Source organism: Aythya ferina (assembly GCF_964211825.1).
Source record: "Aythya ferina genome assembly, chromosome: 3".
NCBI lineage: Eukaryota > Metazoa > Chordata > Aves > Anseriformes > Anatidae > Aythya > Aythya ferina.
Window position 1 is genome coordinate 43,014,782 of NC_140298.1, and position 27,627 is coordinate 43,042,408.

At 45.5% G+C, this 27,627-nt stretch overlaps 1 long non-coding RNA gene across 1 annotated transcript; it reads left to right on the forward strand.

Moving 5' to 3' along the window:
* Positions 1-13,785: 13,785 nt before the first annotated feature.
* LOC311433768 lies at positions 13,786-27,347 on the forward strand. Its single transcript, XR_014690945.1, has 4 exons — positions 13,786-15,197; positions 25,165-25,320; positions 25,459-25,767; positions 26,607-27,347. It is a non-coding gene; the product is annotated as an uncharacterized lncRNA (long non-coding RNA).
* The last annotated feature ends 280 nt before the right edge of the window (positions 27,348-27,627 follow it).

A 27,627-nucleotide genomic window follows, 5' to 3' on the forward strand; every position in this document is an offset into this window, starting at 1 on the left:
GCTAAAGATGGTGATGACTTTTATAATTTATTTCAGATAAAAGTATGATACGTGGCTAGTTGCAAATTGATGGTAGGCAGGGAGATTTATTGTTCAGGCTAGTTCCTTACCATCTAGGAAGGCGCTTTGACTTCAGTAGGAGCTGGATTAAGATCTGACCAAGAAAGTAATATTAGAATTGGGATTACATTTATTAATTGGTTTGTTTCCCTGCTTGGATTGCTAGACAACACTTCTGTCTCAGTTATTTCTCTAACAGCACTGCGGGACAAAGCCAGGATTCAATTAAGTACAAGAACGAGAGGCACAAGAAATGATCGTCAGCGGTGCGGGATTGTTTCTTTCTGCAGAAGCACACAAAGTGCTCGTTTGTTGTGGGCGCGTTTGCCAAGCTGAGAAGTTATAGGCAATATTGATCCGGGCTCCTGGCTCTGTGGAAGCAGGCGCTGGGCGAAGGCCAAGAAGGGTGAAGTCTCAATGCGGCGTCGGTCGGGCTCAATGGGCCGTTCTTCGAGCGAGGAGCCCCCTCTTTTCAGGGCTTGCACCTGTGTGGGTTGCATGCATCCCTGGGTGATGATAACAGGAGGCAGTGTTGTCTGGGGACCAGAGCCGGGACCCGAGGGAAGGGCACTCGGCCCTGGTTTCGAGCTCTCCTGCTGGGACGGCAGGCGGTCCCTGGGAAATCCTCCTCAGCCCGGGTTTACGTGCTGCGGGATGGGGATAGCGTGATGTGCGGCACGTTTGAAGTGGCTGGGGGACTCCAGATGAAAGCTGAAAAGTCAACAAGTCCTGAGTTTCATTATGAATTTTCATAAATCCTTTTTTTTTCCTGACTGTCGACAGATATTAGCTTTTCATATCTCTTCATGAATGTGTAAACCGGGAACTGAGACCTTCTTTCTCCAACCATGAGGTGACTTAATCCAAATTGATTTGATTTTTATTTTTTCAGGTAAGCCCTGCAAGATTCCACAGTGATTGCTCAGAGGTGACCTCAGACAGCAAGGAAGAAATACAAGTTCACGAGCTCTTCTGGGCAGAGCGCTTGGGCTCGTGGTGGAAGGGGAAGTCTATGTAATTACAGTTTTTTGCTCTTTGAAAAAGGCCATATTTTCCTCCTGCTGGGAAGAGTTCGATGTCAGATCTGGCATTTCTCTTTCACCAAACATGTTGAAAAATGTGAATTTGGAATCTCTCTTCCTCTTTTATAAACAATATAATTCATATAATAACATTTACAAAGCTTATGACTATATCCAGTTTACACGGGCTATAAACGTGGAAGAGTGTGCCAAAGGAGGGCAAGGCACTCTCAGGAATCGATACAAAACAAATGGCCCTGCACAGCCGGCCCGTAAGAAAAATGTGGTGGTTGACAAATTCTTTGCTCCCCGCAATGCTCTGGGCTCTCGGCTAACCTCAAGCACGCATCCGTTAGAGCTCCATGTGGAGGGCAGGATTTTGCTCACGTCGGCATTGTCTGACCTCTCCATTTCTGCTGAATATCTGTGTCACCTACTGATTGCTCTCTCTGTAAAATAATCCTCCTTAAATTATTTAGATGCATATTCTGCCTGCCCCTCGGCTTGTGTTCTAATTCTCATGAGCGAAATGACCTCAATTAGAAATTCTTGCTTAAACATACAATATCGTGGAGATGGTTTCGGTTTGTCTTGTCCTTTCTTGCTTTTTTTTCCAAGCCCCACTTTGTATATTTGTGCTCATCTGCAACTCATTAGCTTCTGTCATTACCTTCCCTTAAAACAAAACTTACTAGAAGATAATTATTTAATTTGCAAAAAGGAATTAAAAATGCCATAATTAAGGTTGTAGTTTTCCTTTTTATACCCTTGAGGGGATACTATTTTCTCTAATTATATAATCATACCAAACCAGGCCTCATATAAAGATACATGCATTTTTAATATCAACATTTCTTTTTTTTTTTTTTTGCTTTCATTAGAAATGCTTGTAATTTATGATGGTAAGATCGAGATTGGTATTAGGGCTATTCATTTTTAACTTGGAGCCTTTTATTGTTGCTCAGGGTACTGTACTAATCAAGGTGTACAGCGTTCTTTGCCACTCTATTTTAGTATCATTTCTAAATGCATTTTACACATTATTCTTATGTCAAAACCGGTATTAAAATGGCTCCAAAAGTAGTTGTTTCCTAACAGCTGGAGATAGGACTGCAGCTTACCAATTCTTGCAAAGAAAATCAAATTTCACTCCAGCATCCACCTACCTACAGTCTTTTCAGGTTTCTTAAAAATTATCTGGCACTTAACTTTGAAATTAAATTCTGTGTCTTACCAAACAATTTGTCAAGCTTTTATTTTTTCAATTCATCTATAGTAAGCTTCTGGTGCTTTTCCAGTCATTCTTTGCTACCCCTGAGAAAATCAGGGCTGCTAGTACTGAACTCTGACATTAACGTGAACCGAGACTTGACAGGCCAGGCTTTTCAAGGTAGCCCCTGGCCGTGCCATCCACGTGGCTTTGAGTTTATTTGACAGAAGAATCCAGCTGAATTTTTACCTCGCCTTTCCTAAAGCCAGTTATTTTGTGGAGAAACCCACATCTGTCTGATATGATTTGCCTTTCAAAAAACTCTCCTGACTCATGATTAATAAATAATTCTCTCAGAATGTACAGTTTGTGGTCCAACTCTTTGGTCCCTAATCTCCAATATTAACTGTAGGTTAACTCATACTTGTCTGGCATTTTTTATCTGTATCCTACACAAGAGGCTCTTTTGCATTTTCATTAATCTCTGTAACCTCCCGTTTGTGCTCATTAGTACCCACACATCCTCTGCAGGCTTATTGTTAATACGTTTTCTTAACAAATTCAAAGGCAAAGAAAACATTTAGTGCCGCTGTCACTTTTTTCTTCCAAGAGCTCTATTTATTGACCCATTATTTTTCTGCAGTTTCCATTCCTCCAGTATATTGATGGCATTTCCTGTTTTTAAATATTTATGTGGCTTTCTTCTTGGTTTCTTTTTTCCCCATTTGCTCTTCATGTCCTACAGTTACTTACGTCTCTGCTCATACGCTCCTGGGATCACTGCACTGCTTTGTTCTCTACCCACAGTTACACCATGGCTTCTTTACTGGAATACCTTCAGTATGGCCAAATTCCACCCTGATAGAATTTGTTGGGTTTGGCAGATGAAAGTCAAACAAACCACATCCAACATTGGTTTAATATGCTGGAAGATTGCAAAATTATTCTTACATTTACTTCAAATATTTACTGATGTCAGAAGATAACTTTCTTCTTCCTTCTCCCTTTTCCCCCATCTCTTCCCCCAAAAGAACAGAGCCTCATATATTTCATCTATCCTTAATCACTGCATGTTGAGCCCTGGACAATGTCATTGGCAGCATTGCTCGCATCTGATTCGAGTGACTCTCTTGCTCATAATTCCGAATACACCTATGGCACTCGTGTTTAAGGGGGCTTGAGGAGCACAGAGGGCTGCTGCCTTCCATTCAAGGCACCAGCAGAATAAGGAAGAGGCAACAGGACCTGACACAGAGCTGCTTGTCTGTGAGAAAGACAGATGAAGCATTTTCTGATTTCTGGAAGTTGTTCAGATTAAAGGTTATTTGTTTGTTTATTCGTTTTTTCCCTGCATCATGTCGCAACTCAGCAAAAACCTTAAAAAGGTATAATTTAGTGTGAAGAAGGGGTAGGTTAAAGAAAAATATTAAATATTATGGTAAAATTCAATAAAAAATATTTGCAGGAAAAAAGAAAAAAAAAAAAGAAAATAGAAAAGAGCTAGAAAAGAGCTCTATTTTAAGCTCAGTGAAATGAACATGACTTTGCTCTATTTTGTAAAACCACGTCTCTGGTTTTCCATCACTTCTAAAAGTATTCAGCAAGACTGCTGTTGGGAGAAGAGATTTATCATGGAAAAGTGTGCTTTACAGCCAAAGAAGGGTAGGTTTTCTTACTGACAACTGCCTCAGAGAGATGTTTGTGACAATACGAGCCCAGCCGCCTGCAGCCTGTTGGATGTGACAGTTGGAGAGGTACCTGGCAGGTTTCTTATCAGGGTAAATTTATTATGCAGATAAGCACAGAGATACTAGAGATGGTGCCTGGGTACACACGTGTTCGGTACCTTGGTATTCCCACTGGTACTACGTCCAGTAATTTTGAAATCTCCCACTGGTAACAGCATTCTCCACCAGTTTTGCCCAGATGTGTGAGTGCAGAAGAGACAAGCTAGAGCAGGCTACTTACTCCTAGTGTCAGTTTTGGAGTATTTATTTTGTCACTTTGATTAGTGATAGCTTTTTGAGACTCCCTCTGTGGGCTGGAGCCCTGCTATATTAGGTACTGTGCAAGGACAAAACAAAAAGATAGTCCTTGCCCTGAATACTTTACTATGTGTGTGTGTGTGAGAGAGAGAGAAAAAAACCCATCTGGAGAGCAGAAGGAGATAAGGGAATAACAATCATGAGAGCAATAGTGAAGCTTTGGGGTTATGGGGTAGGGGATTGCATCCCTGCAGTAGTAGCCTTACAAAAGGATGAGGACAGGATTACTCTAGTGAAATCAAAGCTGCAGAAATGGATGTTGCACCAACGGAGATGTGAGAAGATGAGGAACCAGATAAGATTCTCACTGGGTGATTGCATCACATCCTGTAAAATAAATGATGCAAAATTAATCTCCAAGCTGGTTATATCAGAGGTGACTCCTCTTGGGTACACTTAATACCCATGGACGACCTGAACCAGGGATATGGTCTGCAACAATTAAACAAGGGACTTGTTAGGACGTTTGGATAGAGCAGAGGACAGAAGAGATAGAAAAAGATACTTTTTTATTATTATTAATATATATTTTTTAAAGCCATGTGGAGGTTGAACAGACATCCAGAAAGAAATGTCTGAAAGACTGGCCATGAGACTGAACTGCAATAGCTGGTAGATCTGGTAATGATGAGGAATTTGAATTCTGCTTGCAAATGAAACCACCCAGAGACAGAATGGGATGCTGAAAGAGGAGGAACCAAGGACAGAGCCTTGAAGCCCCCAAAGCTGAAGAAAGGCCAAAGAAGACCTCCCAGTTGAAGGGGTGGGAAAATCACATACAGGGAAGACAAGAAGAGCGTGGTTGCCTGTGTTGAGCATGATGGAGAGGCCAAGATAGAGGAGGAGGAGGAGAGTGGAGTCCTGCAAGCTGATTTACAATAGATCATTACTGATTTCCCTTGCTCATCCCTGTCCCTAGTGATATCTGAACACCAAAAACGTGCAACGTCCATGTCCTCAGTTCCCACATGTAAAGCAGAAAAGGTTATTCACAGCCTGGTGGAATAAGCAGACATCTGCAGACATCTCCATCCCTGATGGAGAGCTGAGGCTGTGCAGGAAAGAGAGAGGAAAAGGAGGGAGGAGAAGCGAGTTATTCCCAGCTGCCCAGTGCTGGAAACAGAGCAGTGGGAAGTGCTCCACAAGCTGAGAGCAGTGGCAGTAATTGAAGGTGGAAGTGGTGGGAGACCAGGCTGAGGCTGTCAAAAGCATGTGGAACAGGAAACTTGAGGAAAACAATTGAGAAGCCAATAATATCATTGGCAAGGGAAGTGCTGAAGTCCAGCAAGAGATCAAGAACATCAGGATGAGGAGGGAGAGGAAACAAGGAAAACAAAAGATAAGGGGCAGGATCATGCCAACACAACCCCACGCATGTGTGGACAGCAGCCTGTGCAGCGACCAAAAATATCAACTCGCTGTCTTCTCCAAGGAGGCTGTGCAAAGCCGCTTCTGGACAAAGATTTTGGCCAGGGAGAGAAGACACGTGGCTGGTGTGCAGCCAAAGGCTTGGTTCTGAGGTGACTTTCTCCCTCTGTTGATTAACTGCCTCTGCCCCAAAGTACACACACGAAACAGTCCATTTCCCAGCCAGTGTGTGTGTGTTTTTTTTTTAACTTACCCTACACTTTCCACTGATTGCTAGTGACACAGGCCTGATGGCATTTATATCTGGTTATGTTTCTCTTCTCTCTTTCCTCAAATTTGTATTTACACTGCTGCTTTGTGGTGTGTGAGATGGGGAGAGCCTTTATACAATATATGTCAGGCGATCTTTATTAAAAAAGAGGCAGAAAAACGGAGAAGTGAATGATTTGGTAGAGCAACTCAATAAGCCAAAACATATTTTACAAAAAAAAGAAGCATCGGCAGTCATGTAGTATAATATCATACACTGAGCAGGATTCGTGGCTGTGCATAAGTTAGTGCAGTACCTTGACAGATAAAAAGATAAATGAAATCTTCCCTCTGCTCGCAGAAAAATGGTTCTCACACATTCCCTTGTATCTCCAGTCATTGCCAAACTCCCATTTTCCTTCTCCATGAACTCAAAAGCTGGGGATGAAAAGGCTTAGAGAAATTTTGCCAACCTCTAGCTCTGTATTTTCTGGCATTGACATTTAATTATCTCTGTGGGCATGTGGCGGGCAAGTCTGTTGCCGAAAATTTTTTGTACACAGAGGATGAAATTTCTCATGTTGATTAGAAGGTGGTACCTGAGCTGGGCTGAGGAGGTTCAATGCCTTTTAAAATGATTACTTGTGTATCAGCAAAAACCTGTAGGGTGCTTTAGTGAGGAAATAAGAAAGTTTAGCTGCCAGTGGCAGCTAAATGTCTAATGCCCCAGCCCTGTGTCACTTTACACGTGCACTGCACTTAACCTGCGTGAGCTGCTGGAGGGGACAGGGAAGCCACAGGGCCATGTGGTGGCTCCATGGAGGTGTTTACCCCCATGAGATGCCCTCAGACCGCGTGTCCAGGCAGAGGATTTGGATGCCCATGGGTGTACACGGTGTCTGTGCCTGGCAGTGGCTGGGACTGAGCTGACCAAGAGGGTCAGGCTTTCCTCTGTCTCTGCTTTCCACTTCCAGGCCACTTTGACGACACAGAGAACAAGGACGGAAAGGGATGAAAAATGAACTTGACACCTGTCACTCTCCCCTAGGCAGGACCCAGCTGCAGCCCAGCCAGCTGCTGTGCCTGCAGCTTTGCTGCTTCTGTTTTCCTGAGCCGAAGTGCCCTGTGTTGTTTAAAGCCTGTCCTCCTTCACAGCTGCTCTGTTAGCAGCTTTATGGATTGGCAATTGGTTTTCCTCTGCATTTCAGGAGCAGCCTTCCTCAAGCACCGTCCTTCTGCCCCCCCTGTCCCTCATGGAACAAACCAGAGCTGAATATTTTCAAACCCCCTCCCCTACCTCTGAGGGAAGCAGAGACATACACGGCTCCTTACAATAAGCAGAGAGTGTAAAAACACTTAGCAAGCTCTTGCCTAGACAAATACAAAGCAGCGAGCCCAAACTTTCCAGCTGGGTGGGTGGTACTGTTACTTTGGTGTCAGGGTGGGCTGGGTGCCCGAACTGTTTCTCCTCTACCTGACCGAGCCCCTGCCCACGTACTGCACAGCCTCTGGCCATAAATCCCCTCACCACTCCCCTGTTTATCACACAAGCACGAGTGTTTTGCACTGTGTGCTGCCCGGGAAGGTGCCCAGTCCCCAGCTCCAGCTGTCTGTAGGAGCACCGTGGGGAAATACCTTGTCAGGCCTAGCATACGATGAGGCTTGACAGGCCTCATGGTTCGCTGGGTTCCTTCAGCCAGGGGGCTGAGTGTGCTGTTCATGATGCTCTTGCCATTGCTGGGGTGCCCCAGGAGGTGGCCATCACCAGGACGACCTGGTGGGCCTGGTTCCCATCTTCTTTCTGGAAAGGAAGGGAAGGGAAAAGGCACCAGGAGCGGGCCGTGGGCTGGGTGAATAGCCCTGGAGGCCTGTGTCTGGTCTATATATGAGCTGTCAGTACAGTGTGCAAGATGGGGATGCCTCGGGAGCTCTCCAGATGATACACAAAGGTCAAAATAAGAGCAATGCAGAGTAATAAGAGGGGAAAAGACCCACAGCGGTGGCTGTTCTGTGTGAACACCACCTTGTGAGCCACTTGGAGGAAGACTTTGATGGTGGATGCTGTAGCAAAGGGAACCAAGGGGAGCTTTGGGATGGGATATAGGAAAGGAAGAAGGGTGGTGCATAAGGTCCAGGCCTGGAGAGGAGAAGGAAAGGTTAAAATGCCAGGAAAGGAAGCTATCCATTATACTGGCTTATGTGTGTGGTGGTCTGGGGAAGGATTATGGTTGGTCTGTGGGGATGGGGCTGAGGTGACAGTAACAGTTCGGTGACTGTGTGGCCCAGCATGAAGTAGCGAGCTGTCCATGGATTTTAATTGCTCTGGGAAACATCTGGCTAGGATTAGCGTGCCCATGGCCAGAGCAGCTCCATTAGCCGTCCCTTCGGGGAGGGAGAACCAGTGGGATGGCCATGGTTGGCATGCAGGGAGAGGCAGGGATAATGACTAGAGCAAATAACTCAAAGCAGGGGCCTCCCTCAGGACCTCCATGAAGCACTCTGTAGGACCTCCCTGTTCTGCATGGACCACAGTGGCAGGCCAAGGGAGCTCTCCTCCTGCCTTACAGCACCACAGCATCCCCCACCAGCAACACAGCCCTGTGATACCCAGGCAGAGGGGAGGGCAGGGGGGTGGCGTGCCCCATACCATCCTACCCCATCCCACATGTCCATCATCACAAGCTGATGCCTCTGCCCCATCAGCTCAAAGTCCCCTCACAGATTTATTCATCCACATGGGTCTCCAGGGGAAGGGCGACACAAGCATCAGCACTGGGTTGCTTGACCCCAGCTTGGTCCGAGCAGTACTCGAATTTTCAGGGTGCTCAGTGAGAGCATACTGTGGTAGCCAGTAAATGGTTTCCATATGCTATTCATGTTCTTATTGTTCTTCTGACAGGTGATACCTTTTTTCCACTGAAACGGTATCCCCTCATTGGCAAGCTGTGGGTCGGCGAGGGGGAGATGTGGTCTGTTCCAGTTAATTCTGTAACTGCGATCTCACTGCTGACAGAAAGCATTTGGGAAGCTTCTTAAGCAACCCTAATGATTTTACATTGTGTACACCTAGCGGAGCACTCAGCCTTTCCAGCTCTGCTGGTGCGTTAACATGTCATGTAATGAAACTATTCAGCCGAGATTAGAGGAAAGCTGGAGGAGCAGACAGTGGGGAATTGGTTAGATGCATGGCTGTGTCTTCCTGACACTTATATTACCAGGGTCACAGAAACAGGCAGAGTGGAGCATGAAATGACTACATTACTGTTAATTTATTAAACAAAACAAATTGATATTAAGCAGTCTAAAAGAAAGAGGACATGTCTCCAAAAGCCAGCTGTTGCAGCACCACCCTCATGTACATAGACAGCAGTTTTTTGCCCCAGGCTCCAAAGGCACACCTTGGTCTGAACGCTGCAGCTCTCAGTTTGCAGATGGGGATCAGGATGGCAAAATTCACTTGTCCACTGCCTGTCCACAGTCTGAGAGCAATACCGGGCTTTGGGCAGGGTTTTTGCGTGCTGGTTGTGTGCTGTACCTCATCGGCCACACTGCTGCGCTTGCTAAAATGAGCAACAAATTACCTACTTAAAAAACACCCCCCTATCCAATGATGTCCTTTCATTTCAGACAAGGATTAACATTTCTGCACAGCAGCCCTCAAAAATGCCTATAGCTCACTAAATTGCAGTTGAATTAGATGGCAGTTTCTGTTCCCCAACAGAAGCCTCCCCCATGCCTCATTATTAATAGTTTTCAAATGCTGAAGTTAAGTCAACAAAATTGCAATTGTTTTCCCCATAATCTGCCAGCCAAGGGAGGGAGTATTTATGCAGATATTGCTTGCAGTACTTGAGAAAATGTTTGTTTGTGGTTTTTAACACAGGACTGCAAACTTCCAGCAGAGCCCTCCTGGGTTATTTCACAGTCCTATGCATCGGGATTTCAGCGGCGGAGGAGGAGGAGGAGGACAACCATCTGCAACCCCCACAAGCACCGGGCGGCTTTCGATCCCGTGAGTCACTCCCATTAGGTTCAGGGGACTGCGTTTGTAAGCACCAATAAAAATTCACATGGGTTTCAATGTTTTCCCTGGAAAGTCTTCTAGGGAAAATTATTTAGAGAATGGAGAGCTTTCTCAGTGCCGTGAACAGAAGAAATTATCTTTCTTTTGTTCATTCATTCCCTTTCTTCCTGCCTGCCTTCCCAATCCTCTTTTACTTCCCTTCCCTTCTTTCCCTCTCTTCTTCAATACAAATAATTGAAAATCTGTCATTTTGGAATTCCTTTGTCCCTTCAGAAGGCGCTGAGCAGTATTTCCAGAATAGCCCTGCCTGCTCTTTCAATCCATAATTCATCATCCTAAATTGTTGTTCACTCGCAGCAACCCTGAACAAAATGTTACAGACGCAGCATAAAGAGAAGAAATCAAGCAAATGGAAAAGGGACAAAAGGAATAGCGGCAAACCACAAGGGTATCTGCAAAGAGAAATAATTTCATCCAAAAGGCTCCGCAGCTCCAATGGAGGTGTTCACTTGCCTGTTTTACATCCCGGTGTTGCCGTTTACGTTTCCAGGTAATGAACAAGCACAAAATTAATCTCCTCATTTCAGCTCCAGGTGTCTACTGTGGCAGAAGAAGTCCTTTGTAACGCTTTAAGCCATGACTTGATGGGTGGAAACACATGGGGACAAGACTGAGAAAGACAATAGAGAGGGAGTTTTATGGATTGCAACCTCTAATCTATCTTTAACTTTAGGCACATCAACCTCTGGAAGCTGTGATCTGGCATCAGCTCCTCTCCATACTCTGCGAAGTGCCACCAGCTCCAGCATCAGGAGCAGGGCTTCGGCAGAGTCATTAGAGAAGACAGGTAGGTATGAAAGCCAGTCAGGCAAGAAAGGATCCCGAGAGTTGGAATAATTGCAATATTAACGACAAGTCTGACTGCCTGTTCCCGCTCCCATTGATGTCAGTAGGGAATTTTACTGTGACCTTCAGGGAAAATAGGATCAGGCTCATTTTTGGGATGAGCAGTTCAAAACCTGGTACAAAATGCTTGGACACATGATTGCACTGGGACTTGAATCTTGTTTTTTTTTTTTTTTCCTGATGTTCCCATGCCAGGATGTCCAAGAGATTAGATTAAAAGAAAAGATTGTAAGGTCCCCCTGACAAAAGAAATAAAATGGAGAAAGCCATGGAGTTAGTAAATGCAGTTATTATCCATTCATCCCATTTATCCCCTTAGGCGTGTGGCATTTGGATTAGTGTTGTGCTTTATATACACTGGTTTAAGTTAGTCTTGATGCTTCAAATACTGCCAGCAAAAAATAAAATAATAAAACAAAATGGTAAGCACACTGGAAGCCTTTTAAAAGCTTGCTCAGCTGTGAGAAAGAGGGGTTAAGTCCTTGATCCAACAAGGTGTTTAAACATATGCCCCTATTTTAAGCACGTGAGTGGGCCCATTGATTTATACTTAAGACTCCTGGGCCCCCGGCTGGGCAGTGCAGCGATGCACGTGCTTGGCTTTCCGCTGGCGTAGTCCTGTGACTTTCCTAAGGAAGCTCATGTGCTTGGCGGGGCCAGTGCCGAAGGGGGATTCTCTGGGAGGCGGATGGCGCTACAGCAGGGCCAGGTCTGGAACAAAAAAATTTCCCAGGTCTGTGTCTCTGGCTCGGTCACCACCTCCCTCCCAGCTCTTTAACTCTGTTCAACTATTTGTAGCTTTGGGATAAGCGGTAACAGCGAGAGAGTTCCTCAGAAAACAAAACAAAACAACAAAAAAAAAACCAACAACTTTCATTCAACATTTTGGCACTCGTAGCTCTGGCCTTCACCAGACATGGAAAAGAGAAGATGTAGCCAAAAAGTTTAGAGTCTTAAAGGAAAAGATACTATAAACGTGTTTTTAATCAGGCAGAGGAGTTTTGGGAAGCAGAGAGGAAACAACAATTTGGGTCTAATTCTGTTCCTTCTGGCAAAATAGCCTCCCCCTGCATGAGATCACTAGTGTGGCTTTCCTCCAAGCTGATAACAGAAGTGCCTGCCTCGTATGCCTTGCTCACATGCTCAGCTAAACCCTCAGCCAGATTTGGGGCTAGGAGGGATTTTCTCCTCCAGTCAGAGAGGCTGGTTCAGTTTCCCCCTTCTCTGCGGGGTGAAGCCTGATCTGCTCCCCCAGCATGCAGATCCTCTGCCAGCCATCTGCCAGGGGCCTTAGGTGGGAGCAGCCCCCAGATGGTCCCTTCCCACCTCAGGTTTGGCCCTAGATCTTAGTGGTGGGGAGAAAGGCCTACTACAGGGATTAGCTGCTGGGGTGTTTGTGGGTGAATATTATCACAGGAAGGGGGTGAGGTGGATACAGAGCACATGGTCTGTTGATTCGTGTTGACAACTGAAATATCTTCTGACTTGCTGCTAATGCATGAAACGAGCTCTACTTCCCAAGCAAAAGCAAGTCTTGGCACTGGGCATGGAGCGAAGCCCTTGGTGGGAGCTGAGCAGCGCCGGCACTTTGAGCAAACCATGCAGGGAAATACCTGCTAGCTGCGGGAGGAGGCAGGGACGCTGGGGATGGAGGGCGCTGGGTCTGTCTGCAATCCCGTCTCCTTGGGCCTTGCCCAAGCCTCTGCAGTTTGTTTATACAATAGTAATCCCGAGCACTTCACGTGACAGATCCCTGGTGATTCATTTCAGGGGAGTTACGCTGATTTACACTGCTTGAGGCCTTGGCCTATATTTTCCAAAGGATCCTCCAACATTTCCTGATGAAAAATACCAGAGTGGTCTAATCAGCAGAGGGCTGGGTTACCGTGGTCTGCGGGCTTGGATGTGCAGACCTCTTCTCCCCCCAGCCTCCCCCGGGGAAGCCCCAGGCACAAACCAACTTCGTAGGGACGCAGGATGAGGCCTGGAGGCACCAGGGTGCCAGGACCTTATCTGCTAGGTCTCACCCCTACCTGTGGTACTCCAGCTTTCAAAAGCTGTGGTGCACCCCGCTGTGGGCCCTGGATTTAGACATTTTGATGTTGATTATCTCCTCCAGTTCCAAACTGCACCCCAGAGGCAGCCCCCTCCTTTTGCCTAAATGAGGCAGAAATGGGCCAACAGTGTGTTAGAGCCTGCAAGATCCTACTCCCCGAAGGAAGATGAAATAGCAGTTGGGCCTTGACTTATTCTGCACGTTCCTGTTGCTGTGCGGCTCAGAAGCAGGGAACTGTCTTTGCTGGTGCCTGCCAGGGGGAACCATTTGGCAGGAGGTGGGAAGAAGGAGAAGAGGCATGACTGGAGAGGGAAGGAGATGCCCTCTGTGCTGCTGAGCCCGTCTCTGCTTGTGAGCAGCCCCTGCAAGCTCCATCTCCCCCAGGCTCCTGCTTCCTGCTGTGGCCATCACACGTACCCCCCTCACCACCCTCCAGCTCCTCATCCAGAGCTTCCCCACAGGACACTGTGCCCCTTTGAGGTGGGCCAGCACAAGGGTAGGCAGCAACCGAGGTTTGCTATCCAGCGAGGAGAAATTTAGTCCCTCTGTGCCTGTGGAACAATGGAGAAAGGGTGCAGGAGAAGAGGAGGGCTGAGGAAAGGACAGCATACAATCTAAACTAGATTGTTTGCCAGGATTTTGAAGTCTCTCTAAACCATATTATTAATACCTTGACAAGGCTTGCTTACTTTCTTTTTTCCTGTCTTTCCGTTACGGGATTGCAAAACTCTTTTCCAAACAGACTTATTTATTTCCTGTTACTAAAAGTAGCAGCAGTGTTTTATAAGCACGCTGGGGAAGAGGGGGGCACCTGAAGAGAAAAAACAGCCGTCCTCTCCTCCACCTGTAGCTGAACTTCCTTCCTCCTCTGTGCTCTCCTGCTGGGGCTCAGGCACACGAGGGGCTGTTGTGGCTTCTGCAGGTGCCACAGCAACTTGATAGCACATCTAGGTTCACACAGAGCCCAGCGCTGCCTTATTCGAGGCAAAATGCCCCCCTTTTTGCTTCAATAGCTGGGAAAAGCTGAGGTGCTGAGTTAGGAACACAACATGCCTACACGCAGTGAGGTTTGAACGGAGCTTCGCTGCTCTGTTATGGATTTGTTTTGTAGGCTTTCACCTGGTATTCATTTTAGTGATTACATCATGCAAGCTCTGGCGAAAAGGAGTTGATAACAGAAACATTGACTTCACTTTAGCTAGAGCGATGAGAGGGCAATATTGCTGGCTGTGATGATTTAATCTTGCTTGGGCTGTTTTGTCTTGGGAAATCTGAAAGTCTTCCTTGGGAGAGGCAGCAGCCGAGGGGACCCAGGCCTGAACCAGGCACTCAAGTCAAGAGTAGCACATTCCTAAAGCTGAAGCTCACTCAAAACCAGCCTTTCTATATCTCATTTCACCTTTTGGTCTAAGCCAGACAGGGCTTCACCAGCAGGTGAGGAGGACTGGTGTTGGCTCCTGCCAACCACGACCAGAGGCATGATTCTGCAGACACATCCCTGAGGTGGGAGAAGGTTCAGACCCAACTGAAGAGGAGTTCCTGAGGTGAAATGAGCACCCAGGGAAGGATTTTGTCAGGCTGGAATAGAAGTTAACAGCAGACACTGCAGCTGATGAGGGTGGGAGGATTTTCTATCTGAGGTTGGCAAGGGTACACTAACGAGTATCATCTGAATTAGGTAACGATGTGCTTCTGTGTAGGGTTGCCTAACTCTCTTGCTGTGCTTTCAAGCTGAACATATGTTTTCAATTATTAACATGATTAATGGGAATGAGGTGACTTGAATCCCAATGAGCTCTATCCTACCATTGCATGCACAGTCCACAATATGGTAATGTTTATGCAGCGTGGAAGTGCACGATTTGCTCCACTGGGAGGGCTCTTCAGAGGCACAGGTGCCTAACCCTCAGCAAGTTTAGAGATCCACCATTAAAGCCGCTTGCTGTATGAATTCCTGGGCAGCTCTTTGGTACCATGACCTGCTCGTGAGCACCCATGCCCAGGTAGCTTCTGCCTCTCCAGGAGGACAGGGCATGGAAATTGCCGTGCAGGAGCCAATTCATACAGTACTGTCCTGGTCTGGTCTGGGTTTTGGTCAGGAGCCCCAGAAGAGCTGGAAATAAGAAACCATCTTCCTCCCATCATCATCTGGGACAGACTCCAGGATTTGTAAGTCTCCAGTTCAGCCGAGATTCTTGACTGTTTCGTGGGGACTCTAAACCTACCTGTCCCTTCTTGGCGGACAAGCTTTGCTAAGGTGTGTATCATTTTTATTAACCTCTATGCCATTGGGAAGGGAATAAATAAGATTCAGGATGTGGAACAAGGAAAACAAACTTGAAATTTCTTGTATTGCTTAATTCCTCTCCAGCTGCCAAATTCAGAAGTCATCCATATACTCGGACCAATTTTTCCTCCATCAGTTAAGCACTGGTCTAATTCCTTCTGACATAAATATATATGTCACTCACCCACAATCTGAAATTCTCTCTCTGGAAGTGAGTCATTCAGCTCCTCACAAACAGAAAAAATGTTGGGTAGAACCATGGTTGTACAGGATAAATGAATTTGCTGAAGGTCCAAGCCAGAAATGGATGGAGAAACAACCTCCTTCAGATCAACAGAAACAAAGTAGTGCCATGAGCACTGAACTGATGAAGACAGCCAGTCCCATCCGCTTGGGTCTGGTGGCTGAATGAAAGTTCCCATTTAAACTTTCCTAGGATTGCTAGACTTTTAAATTTGCTGTCTCTTGCAGATTCTGTGGGTTAAGATGAGGATAAGTTCATATTACATCTTTTACGTCAGCATGATACAGATAGCGGCTTTCTCCTCTGTCTGGATGCCTATTTTCATGGATTCTGTAAGAAATAAGTTAGCTCCAGGTGTGGCTGAAGCTGCTAAAAAGGTTTGCGATTACAAGGAGAGCAAGCATGCAGAAAGAGATGATTTCATAAATCATTATTTCCATGGGAAATGTGACTAAAAATTGCTATACAGTGCAAGTGCAGATGGCTTTTTTTGCAGTACCAGCAGTGTGCATGTGTGTATGCAGATATACAGTATCAGTTAGCATCGGGAAGCTGCGTGACTAAATCTCCTTCTCAGTTTTGAAATATTCTCTCTCTATATGTACATATGGGTATGTACACATACATATAAATGATATATCGTCCTGTCTGTCTCTGTGCATGTGTGTGTATATGCGTGCGTTATTCTGTCAAAGCACTCCATATATATTTAGGCACTGCACAGCATTGTTAGAATAGGCTGGGATGTGATTACTTGTCCTACTGCACTTCAGACACAGTCTTGTTCTTCTCTAATTTACCAAATCAAACAAGTAGACTGCATATTAAGACTCTTAAATTCAACCACTGGAAAGAGGAGGGCGTGCATATTATTGCATGCATGCAATCGGTGATTTGCAGTCATACAAAGGTTGCACACATTCAGGCAAGAGACAGATACGTAATGCAAAAGCAGTAAAACCATCCTGGTTAAGGACCTATGGCCACAGTGATTACCACAATCTGAGCACCCACATGCTAAGGGACACAGTCACCTGTACGTTTGACCTCTTTCTGTGAGTAATTTTACTGTTAGCAAGCGCAAAAATTCATGTTAGAGGAATGATCTGAGAGTGCTTACGGGTGGAATTTCCATGTATGACTGTAGCTGGGATCTGTACAAATAAAAACTTGCCTGCTAATAACCCGCGAGTTCCCAGACTATAAAATACCTATAATTGAATCTGAACTCACTGCTGTTTTGCTTGGGCGAGCAGACGTGAAGGAGTCTGGAGCGACACCAGTGAAGTGATGGCGCGTTGGCAGAAGGCATGGAATGGGCTTGCTGCTGCCGTTCCTCGGGGTGTGCGATCACAAAAAGGTTGCTGTCAAACAGCACCAATTTTTGGTAATTGCCGAGGATGGTGATTCCATTACCCGTCCTCCGAGACATCCAGTTTTGCTGAGGAAGGGATTTTTCAAACAGAACCTATATTTAGGGTCAGTCGGGATTCCCGTTTTCTGAAGCTGCTGTTACGTGGTGCAACGCATCGGTGGGGGGCTCTGCTCTCGAGCTGCCAGCGTGGGCAGAGGAGCAGGAGCCAGAGCCCCCTCCTCAGCTGAGCAGAGCCTTCAGCTTCCAGCAGCACCCTACCTGACCACGCGTTCTTCTGCCCACAAACTTGACAGCTGCAGTGAATTTTAAGCAGAGTCAGATATTGTTTAACAAGCAAATTTTACTGTTTTTTTTTTTTTTTTTTTTTTTTTTTTTTCTTTTTTCCCTGCTTCTTGCAGGTTTCAGGTTGTAAACAGTACTTAAACCTTCCCATTTGAATCTTTTAGATCTACTTTTATACCTGGGTGGCAGACCCTCAGCTCGGTAAGGAGTACTTTGATGAATCCCCATGCATGCATAACATAAAAAGGCACAAAAAAGGCCTCAAAATCACTTCTGAAAGAACTGTGCAGATTTGTCTAAAATATAGAGGTATACTGATAGTGAAGTAAAACTGACAATCTTGTGTTTGTGTTTTGAGATGGAATGACAATGATAACACAGCATTTGTTACTGCTGCACTGCTATTTATATGGGTCAAAGTCAGCCAGTTCAGACAGAAGAAAGCACTGTGGAGTGTTGGGGGGTGGTGGTACAAAAATGCTAGTTTTGCTGTTGGAAACTGCCTGTTTAGAACATCGCAGCAGGGGACCGGTCTCATACTTTTTTAAGTACATTTAAATTAAATGTTTGTTTGAGAGGTCCATTTGAATACTGCCCCCAAAACCAGTAGCTGCTCATCACAGCCAGAATGGGGAAGCTTTTGGCACCCATCATCATAGCCCCCAGTGGTGTGCGCTACGAGCCTCTGATGCGTGGAGGGGAAGAGTGGGTGCAGATACAGTGAGGTGCAGTTCTTCCAGAAGTAGTAATTTTTTTGCTTGGAACATCATGGAACCTGTGGAAGAGAGCCAAGCTATTCCTGAATTTCAGTCAAATTTTCAAATCAAAGATTTCAAAACACCTTGTGTTTGTGGTTTTAAAGTTGAATGTTTTGCTTGGGGAAGTCTGTGGAAATCTCCTTTATTATTATTCCTATTAAAGGATGGCATAATTTGAGATGGAAACAAGTTACTTTATTTCAAGTCAAACAAAATATTTCAGGAAAATGCATTACAGGGGCTGATACTTGTTTCACAAAACCTCTAATTCATTCTGGTTCACTTTGGTCTGACCCCACATTGCAAACCATGCTGAAAAGCCATGTGCTGCAAGCCTTGGACCCAACTTTCTTCCAGCTCTGTGTTTCCCATCCCAGCCCTCCTGGGCTGGTGGGACGTGTCCTGGCACAGGTGGGACTCACCTCTGATGGGTGGGTGCTGTCAGACAGCCTCTCTGCTGGTGCACAGGCTTTTTGGAAAGAGCTGGTGGTCTTCCTCTAGAAGATCCCTGGTCCTGTCCCTTGTCCAGAAGCTATTGTCACCTGGTGGAAACTCCCTTTCTGAGAATCCACGTCTTCTGGTTATCCAGGTGGTGGCTTTTACATGAGCAGGGTGGGCATGTCAGGAAACATCTAAAGGAAACCTGCACTATAAGCAGTGGGGGGTAAACATTCCTCTCTGTGGAGAGGTGGAAGACAAGACCCAATAACAAGTGCTTTTCCAGCAGATGGCTTTTGTACTTTTTGCTCTGTTACATACAGAATAAATTTCTCTAACTCATTCATGAAAATCTCACTTTGTTTGTGAAGTGCAGTCAACTGTTCTGAGTAAATATTTATTAGACACTAATACACGGCTCGGTATTTCCTAAGTGTATTTTCCGAAGACTAAAACTGTGCTCCTCGTGCACAGACCTGGCCTATGCACAAGTGTCTTATCGTTTCTAATCCTCTTCATTTCTCTATTCCTTCATTACAGGTTTTCTTCTGGCACTTGATGATATGCCTTAAACCTGATTTAAATGTATTTGATTCAGAGACGTTTGCCCATGTGATTCCCGTCTGGATGTAGTATTAATAACAGCTACACAATATTTCATTATCACAGCAGCAGGGATGATATGATCTTGTGGTTTTATCCTACTCCCAGATGAATTCTGTGGGAAATCTCCCTTATCTCTGGTAGGAGTAAGCATGAGTCCATGACAATTGCAAGTCATTGGGATCGCCCTTTGAAGCGTGTGTTGAGGGGCTCGGGAGCCTGTCTGAGTCCGCAGGGATGTCTTGTGCTTTGTGCCACCCCAGTCACAGCTGGAGGCCAGAGGCCAAGCCATGGGGATGGCCGGGTGCTTGCTCCAACACAGCAATGCTTCTGCTTGCATCAGAGAGGGCAGTGGCCCTGAGCACCTGCCTGCAGTGTCTGAGTTCAAACAGCCGAGATGTGTATCGACAGCAAGTAGCTCCCAGTCCAAGGTACTGATTTGCGATGTGAGATGCACTTAATACCAGAGTGAAACAGCTGGCGTTCACCTGCTCATCCGTAGCCCCGAGTCATTTATCTATCACCCATTGAACAGCGCTTTATTACTGCAGCTTTTTCTTTTGTGCCTTACACTCATGTTCAAAAGAAAAGTACCGATCCACAGAAAAATCTCCCTTGTCAGTACCCTGTGACTAGAAATCCCTTGCTTCACTGCAGCATTTCTGAACAGCAGGAGAAGAAAGGACAATTTCTGAGACGGATGTTGTTCCATCAAGGCTTTTGTGCCTTTTGCGTTCATCCAGCCTTTTTATTTTCCCCCAGTCCTCTCTCACAAATAACAAGTGGTACACTGTAGGCAAGTCTGGCAGGTCATCATGATGCAAAGGTTGGACTGTATGTTAAGGGAAGAATTCAGATATCTTTAATGCTTCTCTCATTATCCCCAGAACACCGCCAGTTTGCTTCATGGACCTGCACTATAATCTGCCTGATAACATACGCTATTTGACCTATCACGGTCACAGGTTGTTGTTTTTATTGCTCTGGAATATTTGGTTAAAAGTGATAGTTGTCTTGCTATAAGCATACAAGGGAAGTGTATTTCGCTGTACTGAAGGCAATGACCTGTGTCTATGGGAATCCCATACGCAAGTCATTTCCTTGTATCTTTTTGGTTATGCTTCAAATTTTGTTATCATTATTTATTTATTGAGCATTGCCAATGCACTCAGTTTTGTACACTGCGAAGGAAAAACATACAGTGCCTGACTCTCAGCCAAGTTAAACTGGCGTGTTGTGCTCTGGTGAGTCTGAGCTTCCCTCCCTTATCTTCAGGGCTTACCATCAAAGGGTTTCACACGGGTGTATTAAGTACCAACCTCTTCTTTGTTTCATTTGCTAGCTCTACATTCAAGCACCTTAGGGGATCTGGCCTTGCTGAGAAACTGGGACTTAAATCAGCACCAGTGGGAACTCCAGAACCTCATTCCTAAACCACACCGACCTGCTTTCCCTTTTATTTTCTCTCATTTTTCATCCCCCTTCTTGCATGCTGTATCTTATCAGAAGCCAACGCCACAAGGCTTCTCTTATTCCTTTGAACACAAAAACAAACTTCTCATGGACATGAATAGCACATGATCAGGGCTTTTGGTAATGAGAGCTGTTCGCCAAAAGAAGTTACCCTTCATTACCCTCTTCCTTCTCACACCCCTAAACATCGCTCACCAAGGGGCTGTGAAGGGTCCCAGTCTTTCTGGGGGAAGATTGTTTCTGCGTGGGCTCTGCAGGGTGCTGAGCAGCCCTCGCAGTCCGTATTACACCCTGCATGGCTGTAGTCCGGCTGGTGTTAAAACTGAGCTGGCACATTAAGCCTAGGTGGCACATCAGCTGCAGCTGGACTCGTCCCAGCTCCAGGGGCATGAGTCAAATCTGGGAAATAATAGGAAACGTGACAGCTTCTGTGAGGACGTCAGCCAAAAGCAGTTAATGTATAAGCAAATAGATCAGCAAAGAGCTGAGGAAACACATCCCCAGGTGCAGTAAGAAAAGTAAGCACAGGAAAGGATAGAATTAGAGAATGGAGCTGGAAGAGAAGGAATGGGGAAGAGACTGGTTAAAAAAAAAAAAAAAAAAAAGGATTTTACTGAGAGTTCATTTTTCTTAGGGGAAGCTGGGAGGGAATTTGGGGAATGGGAAGAAAGAAACTAGAAAAATGACGAGCTGTGAAAAGAAGGATAAAAAGGAAGATATTAAAGGAGGTTAAAAATGTTAATAACGGCATGTTGAATTAATGGGATGGGAAAAATCAACTGTGAATGGAAGTAAAAAGCATGGAGAGCCAGACTTTGTTGTTGTTATCCACAACACCTTGCTGTCTGGGTAAGCCAATGAACCCAGGGGGGTGCTCTGCAGAGCAAAGGGCTGCTTGAGAGGAGGGAGCAAGAAGGTGAGGCAGGCGGAGGATTGGATGGCTGAGAAAGTGCAACAGAAGAGACAAATTCATGTTTCTGTAGGGAGGCTGATGCCAGGATGCTGTGGAAAGAAATTTTGATTTTTTGCTCTCTGCAGCGTGCTGAGAGGCCGGAGACTGGGCAGGTCTGGGGGTGGCTGAATGGTCTGCACAGGAGTGCAGGTGTGAATCTCCCTCTCCAGAGGTTTTCTTGTGCTTTTCCCTGGTGGCTTAAGGCTCACCTGTGTGCACTGTTCAGTGACTTCTCCTGATGCTGCTCTCTGATGTCTCTGAAGCCCAACGGCTTGTAATGAGCAAGTTAGAGTTCCACCAGGCTCCTTCTGTTTTTCTGACTTAAAGTCTTTTTTTGAACTAAAAAAGCTTTCTGAAAATGCAGACAATTGCATTTATTTATTTATTTATTCGCCCAGGAAAAAGAATTACTGTGGGAAAACTTCTACGTTTCTCTTTACTACCTCTTCACACAGGTTTGGCTGTCTGTCATGGCCTGGGGAGGATATTCTCCAACCATAACAAATGCACTGCAGGAGATGCAAGGAAGATCTTCAGTCTCTTTACTTGCACCGCTCGCACTCCTGAGGTTGCCATCCAGTTTTATGCTCTGTGCTAATTGCATTGCTGGGGTTCTGGGGGCCGTGAACAAAATCATTTGTAAGAGCCACTGTGAAACAGGGCAAATCAGCCTGCATGGTGCTCCTTCCTCCTGCAGCTAAACTGTTTCTCATAATTTAAAGTTATCTCGCACACGGTGATACTGCACCACAGTCTGCGGCATGCAGCAGAGACCCAGAAAACCATCGCTCAAGCTACTCCCTGCCACTAAGACAGGGAGCAGGTGAGGGGATGGTGGCATCTTCATTTCCTCGCTGCACAGGCTCTCCCATGTTCTTGTGCTGCAGGGAGGAAGAAGCCTGGTCCTTTCCTCCAGGTAACTGTAATCTGTTACAGGTCTGTAGTGCAGTAGGAGAGGGGAAATTTGTTTGAGGGGGTGCTGGGTTTTCAGGCTCTGGCAGAGATATCTGTTTTACAAAACTCCTTGCCCAGCAGCTTACAGGGGATGAAGTGGAATAACCCTGTGAAATCCTCACTTCTTGGGTCTGGCAGGCAGGGTTTCAGGTCTCACAGCAACTGAGGGCTCACACAGTACCTGCACAGCAGCCCATGGGCCAGGCTGGGGGCTGCAGCATCCTAGCTGCTTGGGCTCTGTCTTCAGCGGGTAGAGATTGGAGCCAGAGGGTCTTCATGGGCACTCAGCTGTACCCATGCCACATAGCTGTGAGTATGTGCAGTGTGCTGGGGAAAGAAGGGGAAAAGCAACCCCCTCATGACACTCACCACTGGGAAACCTACGTATGAAAACAGGGAGCAGAGTTAGGTGATGAGAGCGCTCTCATCTTGTCTACAAGAGCGTGATCCTGAATTCATAACTGCCGAAGTGTTGAAGAGACAGAAAAGCACCTGCAGCTAAGCTTCAGTTGTGTGCAGCTGAAAATAAAAAGGAGTTGGATGGATAAGATAAGATTAAGAAAGTTGAGACGCTGGATGAAACCACTGAGCCTATGTCCCTGCTCCAAGTGGGATCAAATATACCTGTAGTACTGCCAGATCTCCTCCTAAAATCCTCCAGTAGCAGAGAGCTCCCAGTCCCCCTAAGGATTAGGAGCCAGCCTTGGATTTTTGGCCAATATCTAACTTAAATCTGCCATTATGCAGGGTCTAGTTAATTCTTTCTTGAGAAGTGTTCAAAGGGAATAACTGGTCCTTGTCCTTTCTTGGACTATCTTTCACCTGCTGGTGAACTATTATCAAATCTCCCTTTGGAGCTTCTAGAGGGACCAGCCCGAGCTATTTCTGATAGGTTATGTTCCCTAAATCTCTTATATTCTTGTTGCTCCTTTTTAAGGTCTCCCACAACTAGATCCAGTTCTCCAGCTGGGTGAAGACCGGTGCCTTGCAGAGCCGAATAAATCCCTGTTGCATATGGTGCTCATGTAATAATACATCTCCGTATGATATTTGCCTTTCAGGAGATTTACCTGCTTTGCTTGTATTTGCTTTGAGTCCTGCTGTAGCTCTCACACTCTTTTTTTTGCAGTCCTTCCACCTTGTCTGTGATTCTGCATTTTATATTTGTACATTTGATCTTTCATCTTTTTTTTTTTTTTTTTTTTCATGGAGTGCTTTGTACATGTTGTTACTAAATTCTGTCTTGCTAGTTTGGGAATATTTCTCTAATGTCTTGAGATCATTTTGAATTCTGATCCCATCTTCTGAGGTACTTACATCCACTCCCACCTTGGTGTCATCTGCAAATTTTATAAGTGCACTCTCCACTCCATCATCTCTGAGGATGGCAAGAAGGTACCAAACCAGGTAATAAAACATTCGTTTTTAAACCCTGCAAAGATAAATAGTGAGTTAAGCTTTGATAAAGAACACTTCAGGGTGAAAAAGGTGTAAGTATATCTTAGCTCTATGACTTCTAATCCCTACTTGTGTGGGTAGTTCACACGTGCTACATAGAGGAGTAAAGATTGGAAAAACGTAATCATAATTTCTGTGAGAGTCTTTCTTCCCCTACCAGCCTAACTGCAAATGAAAATGAATGCTGGTAAACAGAAGTATGAAAGGAGCCATATTGTACAGCACAAGATACTACTAGAGAGAAGTTTAGTATTCAGGGAATATACAGCACTAAAATACTTGTCAGTGTTGCAGTATTTTGACGTATAAGTGGGACACATCTGAAACCTTATCTTTGCCCTCCATTGCCTAGTGCAAAGAATTGGCACAGTGACAGAATTCATCTTGCTCAGAAGTCAAGATGTTACAAGAGCCATCTCTTAAAAAAAAAAAAAAAAAAAAAAAAAAAGGCAACAAAAAAGCAATACTTCTGTAAGTCTTACAGCCCTGGGTTGGCAATTGCGGCATCTGTACTTTTGACAAGTCTAGGAGATGTTGTCTGAACTCAAAAATGCACAGTTTGTGAACTTGCTCTCTGGGGAAATGTCAAGAAGCACTGAATGAAGAGGATACTTTCATTAGCCTTTGGGATGTTGCCCAAACCGTCGTCAACTTTGCCACTGCTCAGATGATTTTCCCATCTGTGTAATCAGTTGACAAAACAAATCTTTTTGCTTCCAGAAGGTGCTCATCCTGCCTTTACCTGATGCTGTTTTTCCTATGCGGGGTTGTTTTCATGCCTGAAGAGCCAAAGGGAATGATGAGATGAAAACACAGTAAATTTCAATTGCATCTGGTTTTGTTTTAGTTGTTTTTTTGGGGGGGTTTGGGGTTTCTTTTTTATTGGTTGGTTGCTTGGTTGGTTTTGGTGAATTTTGTGTGTGTGTAGATGCGAGCCCTTTGGTTTTTCATTTCTTTGGCTGTCAGAAGCACACCGACTTCTCTCAGATGTGTATCAGCTACTACCTCAAGTTCCCACCAGGACCCTGTTTCCTAGGCCAGGGCAGTGGGCTGCAGGAGTCACAAAATCACAGGATCTCAGAAGAGCTGAGGTTGGCAGGGACCTCTGGAGCTCGCCTGGTCCAACCCCTGCTCCAGCAGGGACACCCAGGGCAGGCTGCCCAGGGCCATGTCCAGGCAGCTCCTGAAGATCTCCCAGGAGGAGACCCCACAGCCTCTCTGGGCAGCCTGTGCCAGGGCTCTGTCACCAACACAGTACAGAGCCCTATCAGGACTTCTCCTGGCACTCCATTTTGAGCTTTTTATTTTTTCTGTGCAGCAGAGCTGTGCAATTTTTAAGAACTGAAAGACTGACTGACCCTGCTAAGTATGTGAGATCTGAATCTGTTCGTGTCTTTCAGATGGAAACTCCCCATCTTTCCTCTCTCTTCCTTCATGAGCAATGATACGAGCTTGTGGCTGATCAAATCCAGCAGCTGAAGTACCAGTGGGATCCTGAATGTATTTGGTGTCCCATCAAATTCTTTGATACAGCTATACAACAACTCAATGTTTTAGTGAGTATCGTTAAAAACCAGCTCTCATGGGTGTATTGGGCCTGCTGATGTTTTCTTGGCTTTTAGAGCAGAAAATCTAACTAAAATAATAATTGTAAGAACTGCCTCATTTTTTCCTGTTTATTATTGTTACTCAAGCACATGGTATGCCTGAAGGTAGGCTGGCCAAGAAAGGAGTGTAGACAAACTAAGAGCAAGCAAACACTATGGAGAGCCAGCACAGAGCATCATGATCCAACCCAGGAAAACTCCAGCTGCTGGGTTAATTATTGTTATTTAGTCACATGCCAGAAAGCATGTGATTAATTGCAGCAAGAAAACGCACTGCCCTTCGTTGACTTTAAAAAGGACTCTGCTTGCCAGGAAGAAAGATGAAATTTGTGAAGTTAATAAGCTGAAACAGAAACAAGGAAGCGGGAGATAAAGCTGACAGTGGTTCTGCAGCAGGTGAGGCTTCCCATTGCATCCAGCCCCTGCCAAGATCTCATCAGAGAGCAGGAAAACCATGACACCCAAGCACGGAGCATGCTGCTTTTCTTCTGGCTGAAATCCTCTAACAGTGGCTTCACAGAGCCCTGGGGAAGGGCAGGAGCCAAGGGAGTTATTTCTTGAGTTCAGGGTTTCCCCGCGGTGTGTAGGTGTGTGCCTGGGTAGCGTGCTGTAACACGAGCCCCTTCCTGACGGGATCCTTGCCTTCAGGTGCGGCGTGCGCAGCTTCGCACCGCTCTGCACTCTCATCAGCAGGAGCTCTGGGTCTGAACTGCTCCAGGGCACGGAGCAGGCGTGAGCCTGAAAGGGCAGATGACTCAGAGAAATCAGGCTTTAGGTGTGGAAATAACGGGCTTGGCAGAGGCTCTACTGGTTAGAGGTAGCACTTCTGCTGGTGCAGTGGGAAGACGTGTCCCTTGTGCTGGGCTGTCCCACCACAATCAGGATATGCCTGTGTGTACCCAAGCAGAAGGCATGCCCTCTCTTCTGATTCTCCCCTCCTCTTCTCCCTCTCTCTGGGAAAGCTGGTTCTGTTTCTCCACTTCCACCACTTTCTCCCTGTCGCAGAGACGTGGCCTTCTGCAGAGTTACTCCCAGTTTACACCAGTGCACGTGAGATGGCAATCAAAGTCTCTTTCTCTCAGACTTACAGAAGGAATGACCTTGCTGAGGATTTTCTGATGCCAAAAATATTATTTTGGTAGTGAAGGCCTCATTTACACCTGCATGCACTGGAAGTTTGCAAGTAAAACTAAAATTATATGGCCACCTCTCTGTGTTGTGCATGTCTCTCTCAGCTCAGCAATAGTTTGGAAAGCCTGAGACATCAGTGGAGGATACTGCAGTAGAATGAGAAAGGAAAAAAGATCTTCACCTCAGTTCACAAACCTGCATGCCTTCAGCTTACAGAAACATGACAGAAAGGTCTTCTGTTTTCTGTTTGCCTTCTTGGAGGAAAACACTTGCTACTCTACCTGAAACTCTTGAAAGAACAAAGGGCATGGAAAATACATGGTCTCTCTGGTGCGATTGCAGTTTCTCTTTTAAATTATTTCGTGTGATAGGCACTGGGGCCAAGTTCATTATGGTTCAGGAGTGTTACACAGAGGGTGGATCTGGCTACCTCTGCTGGAAGTGGAATGCTGTAAAAGTAATTTCTCCTGATTTGTTGGTTTTGGCCCTCTTTTCAGAAACAATGTATTTCGTGATTTCAACAGATGATGATAAAGGTTTGAAGCCAAAAGGGTCATAAAGGCTACAAGGGGGTCAATTTCCTTCCCCTGTGATGAGTGAGCCTATTTACTGTCTGTTCCAACGTACTGAAAAATTATATTTGGGAGAAATCAATATACAACTTCTAGAGGGTATGTGAACTGAAATAGCTGTGAGCATCTCTTTTCTTCCTTACATGAAATATGCTCTTGAGTGTGATACAGAAGACCTGTGTAATTTGTTATAATGACTGTGGGATCCAAACAACAGTTTACAAATTGGCAAATTTGCAAAAGAACACAATAAAGTAATCTGTTTAGTGATAATATGTGCTGTGTGAAAATACTACTTTTAATTCTACAACGTAAAATATTCTTGAGCAATATCTGGGAGTACAACCTATAGTGCTGATAAAAATGCATCACTGGGGGTTATTTGTTTAGCCATGGTTGTAATGCAAAAAGCAGACATGGTGGTAGGGCAGGAGTGTGTGCAGTGGAGTCCTTCACCAGGCTTGGAGGAGTCTCTGGAGGTGAGCACCACTGCTGACATCAGGCTGGACTGTGCATCACGATGGATAGCAGGGGTAGCACACTGGTTTTGAGG